Below are 7,594 nucleotides of genomic sequence, written 5' to 3' on the forward strand. Positions count from 1 at the left end.
GACAACGTGGCACCTAATTGTAAGAAGTTACTCTTGAGCCAAGGAAGACACCTTGTGGTTATAATTGCATTGTTGAAGATTGCCCCGTCCCTAAGGTTAGCATCAAGGAGAGCTTTTTTGAGCTTGATCTTCTTGAGCACAACGGGCCATAATCTTGGCACGGCTTTGAGCATGACAAGGGTCACAACATGCATTTCTTTAACTAGTCCAAGCTCATTTATAACAACCAAGTCCACGTAATAGTGTGGGCTCAGCTAGAGAAAAACTTTTAAGGCCATATGGCTAAATTTTTTATAGCAACAGATATCTAGTGGTCACTTGGTGGGAAATCGTGACCTTTGTATTGTGCAGGGGTCTCGAGTGGGTCCCAATTGCAAATGAAAGTAATTTCTTGTGTAATCAATGAAGCAATAATGCAATGATGCTAGGACCTAGTCACCTTTACCTACTCATGAGCTTGTTGGGTTCATGAAAACTATTATATGTAGCTTCATTAGATTCTTGTGGCTATCAAAATTGCCGTATACCAAAACGAATAGATGTGCATGAATGGATGCCTAAAAATGCATCTTTGGTAAGGTTTTGTTTTGTGTGCGTAAAGAGAAGTTAATATTGAAAAGAAAAAGAAGATACAGTTGGAGAAGCTTGGGCTACATACAGCGCAACGAGAGCGAAATTATAGACAACAATTTTATTAAAGCAAAATTTCAGCAATTTTTTGACATGCAAAGTTCATTTCTGGTAATATAAGGGCCTATGGGGGGAGAGATGGGGTCATATTCTTGTTCCGAGTCCAAGGCTTAGGTGGTGATGGTGAGCGAGTGTGAGAGGGAGAGTGGGTGTAGTTAGGGGTGAGCTAATGGGGAACGAATCTGTCAAACCGGCCAAAAGGGGGGGAAAAAAAAAGAGGTTGACGTATTGTGGTTGGCGAGGATCCACCACCGTGTGGGTGAAGTGGCAGAGAAGGGGCAACGTGGGTGAATGAGGGGGGAGAATGTGTGTATGTGGAGGGGTGTGTGTCCACGCACGTGTGTGAGTAGGAGGGGATGGGAATTTAAGTGGTGAGACTGGGAGCCAAGGAATGCATGTGGGGCGAGGAAAGAGTGTAAGGTGGACGGAGGCACGGGACGGCTCACAGCCTTTAAGCCAGTGTCTTGACTGCGCTCAGTCTGTAGTTAACGTGCTTCACGTAGCTACCCTCCATGCAAAGCACCCCTCCCCATCTTTCTTGTTCCCGTTCTTCCCAAGCATTGTCCTCGTGACTTCTCTTCGCCCTTCATCGCCCTCCCCCTCGCTCCCCCCGTTATATCCCTTGCTCTTCCCCTCCTTCCCTCACTCACCTCCCTTCCCTTCTCCTCTCCCTCCTTGCCACCTTCGCTTCCCTCCCTCCCCTCTTACCTCTCCCTTCTCCCCCCCTACCCTCCCATCATGGTTGCCAATTCCGCTACCCTCCCCCCTTCCTGCCCCCCTCCCCACCTCCCCTCCCTCTGCCTCGATGGTGATCCCTCCCTTGACCCCCTCAACTGGGCTCAGTCCGCCTCCTTCCTCGAGTCCAGCTTCCTTCATGACGTCAAACTTATGATCCAAACCTTCTTCGACCCCCCCAGTGTTACCATAGAAGGCAAGACCCTAACCGTCGCCCAGGTCACTGCTGTTGCCCGCCGGAAGGACGTTACCGTCACCCTTGATGCTGAGGCTGCCAAAGCGCGGGTGGACGAGAGCTCCTTGTGGGTTCAGAATAAGATTATGAAGGGCTGCGATGTCTATGGTGTGACGACTGGCTATGGGGCTACCTCCCATCGCAGAACTTCGCAGGGAGTGCAGCTCCAGAAGGAACTCATTCGCTTCCTCAACGCTGGTATCTTTGGCAAGAAAGAAGGCAATGTTTTGCCTGTGGAGGCCGCGAGAGCTGCTGTGCTCGTGAGGACAAATACCTTGCTGCAGGGCTACTCTGGGATCAGATGGGAGATTCTGGAAACTATCGAAAAGCTCCTCAACGCGAAGATGACTCCTATGCTGCCATTGCGGGGCACGATTACAGCGTCAGGAGATCTGGTGCCGCTCTCCTACCTCGCAGGACTCCTAACCGGAAGGCCAAATTCAAAAGCTCTGACCGCCGAAGGGAAGGTCGTGACCGCCATCGAGGCATTGATGGCCGTTGGCGTCGAAAAGCCGTTTGAATTGCAGCCTAAAGAGGGTCTGGCAATTGTGAATGGAACTGCCGTCGGCGCAGGCCTTGCCTCCATGGTGTGCTTCGACGCAAGCGTCTTGGCTCTTCTTTCTGTTGTCAACTCTGCGTTGTTCTGTGAAGTAATGCAGGGGAAGCCAGAGTTTGCGGATCCTTTAACTCACCGGTTGAAGCATCACCCGGGCCAGATCGAGGCTGCTGCCATTATGGAGTGGATCTTGGATGGCAGCTCATTCATGAAGGCAGCTGCGAAGCTGCACGGGGCCGACGCTCTCAAGAAACCGAAGCAGGATCGCTATGCATTGCGAACATCTCCTCAGTGGTTGGGACCTCAGATCGAAGTCATTCGCTTCGGCACTCAGCTTATTCAGCGTGAGATCAATTCTGTCAATGATAATCCCATTATTGATGTCTCTCGAGACCTTGCTCTTCACGGAGGCAACTTCCAAGGTACACCCATCGGCACCGCCATGGATAACATCCGCCTAGCGTTAGCAGCTATTGGTAAATTGATGTTCGCCCAGTTCTCTGAGTTGGTGAACGATTTTTACAACAACGGATTGCCCTCCAACCTCAGTGCTGGGCCTAATCCAAGTTTGGATTATGGATTGAAGGGTGGAGAGATTGCGATGGCCTCATATATGTCTGAACTGGAGTACCTAGCAAATCCTGTCACGAATCACGTACAAAGTGCAGAGCAGCACAACCAAGACGTCAATTCCCTAGGGTTGATCTCGTCTCGAAAAACTGCGGAAGCTGTGGAGGTACTCAAGCTAATGAGCTCAACATATTTGGTGGCGATTTGCCAGGCTATAGATTTGCGTCATTTGGAGGAAAACTTGCAGTCCTCCGTAAAGCAAGTGGTCTCTCAAGTTGCAAAGAAGACTTTAACTACTGGAAGCAATGGGATGTTGTTGCCTTCTCGCTTCTGCGAGAAAGAATTGCTTCAGGTGGTAGAGAGCGAGCATGTATTCACGTATGCAGACGACCCTGTGAGCCCTGCGTACCCGTTGATGCAGAAGCTGCGACAAGTTCTGGTCGAACACGCGCTGCAAAATCCTGCCAACGAGAGAGACGAGTCTACTTCGGTGATGAGCAGAATTCCCATATTCGAAGGTGAATTGAGGGCACAATTGCCGGCAGAGCTTGTGAACGTGCGACTGTCGTATGATAGGGGGGTTGCCGCAATACCCAACAAGATCTTGGACTGTAGGTCATACCCTGTCTACGAATTTGTGAGACAGCAACTAGGAACGTCTCTGCTGGCCGGCACAGGTACGCGTTCTCCAGGCCAGGACTTCGAGATTGTGTTTGATGCGATAGATGAGGGAAAGATGATTCCACCCCTTCTGCAGTGCCTAAATGGTTGGAATGGTGCTCCTGGATCTGTGCATTGCTGCTGAAGATACTCTGATGATGCTCTAATCACCATGATGTGGTATTGTCTCTCTGTTAGCGCCGTCTAGCTAAGGCTCATTGCGCCTCTTCGACGGCGTGACAATGTGCTGGATATATTCCAGTCTTTTGTTGCGTTCCCTTGGATGTAGTAGTCTACTGATCCGTGGCGATGTCACGGGGGTTTGCGTTTGCATAAGCAGGAAGAGAGTTGTAGTATTTTTTGATTTTTTGTAAAGCAGAAATATTTCTACTAAGAGATTATAATCGTTTTTAATATTTGTTGCTAAATGAATTTCAAATTTACATTGGCAAAAGACGTTCTCTTAAAACAAAATCAATCTGAATTGGTAGTGTAAATAACTAAAACACGAAAAAAAATTTGAAAAAGAAAATAATGGCAGGTCGGCTTTTTGTAATGCCTAAAACTCTACATCGTTTGTGTTACCACACTATTATCTAGTTGGGCCTTTAGAAGAGTGCTTTTTCCAACAATTACTCAATCAAGTATGAGCAAGAAAGAAAACATAAATTATTGCTCTCATATAATAAATTTGGGGGAAAAAGAAGTATGTTTTTGGGAGAAATTTGGAAAAAGTAGTATAGTCCCTTAGATTAATCTAAAGCGAAAGGCCAAAAATTCTACACAATTTAAAACCAAAGACTTAAAATTGGACACGTACCTTAAAAAAGTTGACTAAAGTGTACCGCTTTAAAAGACATTACAAATCCTGACATCGTAATAAAGGTCATCGCCTATACACAATACATGGCTTAACAAGTGCTTAGAAAAGAAAACTTCCTTATGAGCTCTACCGCAATGAAGAAAAATACAAAGTTATGAACAATGTAAAAAATAGATGATAGAAAAATATATTAAAAAGTTGGGAAAGTGGGAAAAAAATATAAAGTAGGGAAAAGGGGAGGTTATAAAACTAATAATCGTCTAAAAATTCGAAAAAAGCCTCTAATCTTAGGGACCAAAGTTAACAACTTTGGGAAAATACATGTTAAATTAATTTGTCAAAAAGAAAAACCTGTGCAATATAATTGAGGAAGAATAGAATATGAATACTCTAAAATTATATAATAAAGAGAGAAAATAGGAGAATTCAAACATGACAAACACATGAAAATGAATATTTAATTTTATGAATTATGAAATTTACTCGATATACTAAGGAAACAATGTTGGGAAATTACATGTTTTTTAATTATTTTGTGGAAAAGGAAGCTTGAACAATGTAAATGAAGAAAAATCGGATAAGTTAATACTCTAAATTTGAAAAATTAAAGCAACATACAATGACGATATCAATGAGGAGAAAATCTTTTATCCTTTGTGGGAAAATATCCTCCTCTTAAAAAACTATAATATACTCTCTCTCTCTCTCACACACACACACACACACACACACACACACACACACACACACACACAAATTCTAATTAACTACCAAATTGCAAATACCCTAATCGTAACTACCTATGTACCTTCAATGCTCTCTCTCTCTCTCTCTCTCTCTCTCTCTCTCTCGTCCAAACCCTCAAAACGAGGGTAGGAGTCAAAGAATATCATAAGGTGTGCAAAAAAGAGAAAATAAGGTCCACACCTTAAGTGCATAGGACTCCAAACACTATCCTAAAGTAATGCCTTGTAACATGATGTTTAAGCTTAAGTAATGTCATGTCATTAAGTGCTTTTCATAACCAAATGACTTGGTAAGCATTGTTGATTCAATTGAATCTCATGTTGCAACATGCATCTTATGATTGAAGATGCCACATGGTATCCTCAAATCAATTTCGGGTCTTTAATATATACTAAGATAAGATGCCTTTTGGATCATACTCTTATGGAATCTGACTAGTGTTTCCCACCAATTGGCTCTGTCTCAAGGATGAATCTGTGTTTATGCATGAAGTTCCTCTGATACTCTTATAATATCATTTAGATCATATTCTTATAGAATCTTAATGGTGTTTCCCACCAATAAGATGTTATTTGGATCATACTCTTATGGAATGTAGATAGTGTCATTTGAATCATAAGATGTCATTTGGATCATATTCTTTTGGAATCTTTAAAACCTATGGATCTACAATCGCAAGACAAGTCCACATCATACATCCATGTCCATACTACGAATGCCATGTGTTCAATTGAGGGACTTAGTGCCATAAGTGCCTAGGCACTTCTTAGGGAGTGAGACTCCAACTATCCGATTTCCTCATGTGGAGACACAAATTACCAAGGCTCTCTCAAAGTGCTAGCTCATAACACCCATATTAAGCTCAGGAGGGAGCTAACCTTTTTGAAAGCACCTGTGTATCAAATCAGTGAACTCAAAGCATTGGAGGCCTTTAACAATGCTGAATTGTGTTTATAAGGTCTTGGCCAAAGCCATGGCTAATAGTGTTAAATTTATACTTGTCCATATAATACATCAGTGTCAGTATGGTTGTATTCAAGGTAGGAACATTCATGATGCGGTTATGAATGTAATGCTAGCTATTAACTATGAAGTTGTGTAGAATAAAAGGTTTTCATGTTAAATTTGGATTTAGAAAAGGATTATAATAGAATAAACTGTTAGTTTGTTCTTATGAGGATGAAGAAACTTGGGTTTGGCAGTTGCTTTGGTAAAATCATAGCCACATTATTTTCTAACATTTATGCTATGGTTTCACTTAATGGGTATCATTATAACATATTTGCTTTGCAAAGATCTATCCGCCAGGGGTGCCCATTGGCCCCTTTGCTATTTGCAATAACTATGGAACCTGTATTGTTGCCAGTTGGGGACTACTATCTAAATTTGAGTATTCTCACGAGGCTTACATTGCTTGATGGGTGTACCTTTTGTTCACAATTCTTCGCTGATAATAACACAAGTTTGTTGTTGGGTATGAAGAAAATATAAGGAATTCTCTTACAATGTTTGATGAATTTGCAGTGGTTTCTAATTCTAAAGTGAATGAAACCAATACTACAGCTATTTGGCTCTGATGGGATGAGCCCCCTACTTGGTTGACAGTAAACTTTGCCTTCAAATGGTTGCATGTTGTATGTTATTTGGGATGCCTAGTTGGCCTTGGAATATCTCTGAGATAGAAATTTGAATGGTGCATGCTTAGATTGCAGAATAAATTTGACAAATGGAAAGGAAGGAGGCCATCATTTTGCTGGAAGAATAATATTGACGAGGCATGTACTTATGTCCTTCCCAGTTTACGTGTTATCTGTTTTTCCATTTTCTAAAGTAGTGTTGGATAGAATTGATAGTTCAATAAGGGACTTGCTTTGGGGAGATCCGATGGCATTCAATTCCATGTAATTTTATTATAATATCGAGATAGAATGATGGATTGGCACTTTAATCCATGAAATGTGACTCCTTTTGTTTTAAGTGGGTCAAGAAATTCGGTTGTAATCAGTGACCCATGAGCTAAGGTAGCGTGCTATTAGATATGCTCTAATGGTGTTTGTGGAGTCCGTGGCCATAATTTACCTTGGCAAGATTTGATTTTGCATGAGTTTAGTCTTAAAGTTGTTCAATCCCAATTGCTCACACAATTGATGAACTCTACTTTAAATAATTGCAAATGGAATGGCAGCCGTTTATTTTCTAGTGATGCCTCTTTCTAGGTCTCCAATTGGGCATTGAGAGAAGGTTCGGCTCCAATAAAGGTTAAACCAAGTTTGGCAAGAAGATTACATAGAAAGGGTATCCAATGCTTGAAAGATATATGGGATTTTGATGCAAATGGATGGATGCCAGTTGATGCTGTTCTTAGATGCTTTGGGCTCACATTGCCTGAGAAGAGGTTAGTGCAATTATTTTTTAGTAGAATTCTTCGTGAAGATTGGACATCTAGTATTGACTTAAATGGTTTCGTTTCTTCAAAGGGGAAAGGTGGCTTGTATGGACTTGCATTGGTAGGTGACCGATAGCTTAAGGCCCTATGCTAATATTCCCTCGCTCTAATCATCCTCATGAAGCACCAATC

At 42.5% G+C, this 7,594-nt stretch overlaps 1 pseudogene; it reads left to right on the forward strand.

The window, feature by feature from the left end:
- The first annotated feature begins 1,196 nt into the window (after positions 1–1,196).
- LOC147892077 (phenylalanine ammonia-lyase pseudogene) lies at positions 1,197–3,862 on the forward strand (annotated as a pseudogene).
- Positions 3,863–7,594: the final 3,732 nt, after the last annotated feature.

The sequence above is a fragment of the Dipteris shenzhenensis genome, chromosome 17 (assembly GCF_047967505.1).
Source record: "Dipteris shenzhenensis isolate YYH24624 ecotype China chromosome 17, Dip_SZ_1.0, whole genome shotgun sequence".
NCBI classification, from domain to species: Eukaryota; Viridiplantae; Streptophyta; class Polypodiopsida; order Gleicheniales; family Dipteridaceae; genus Dipteris; species Dipteris shenzhenensis.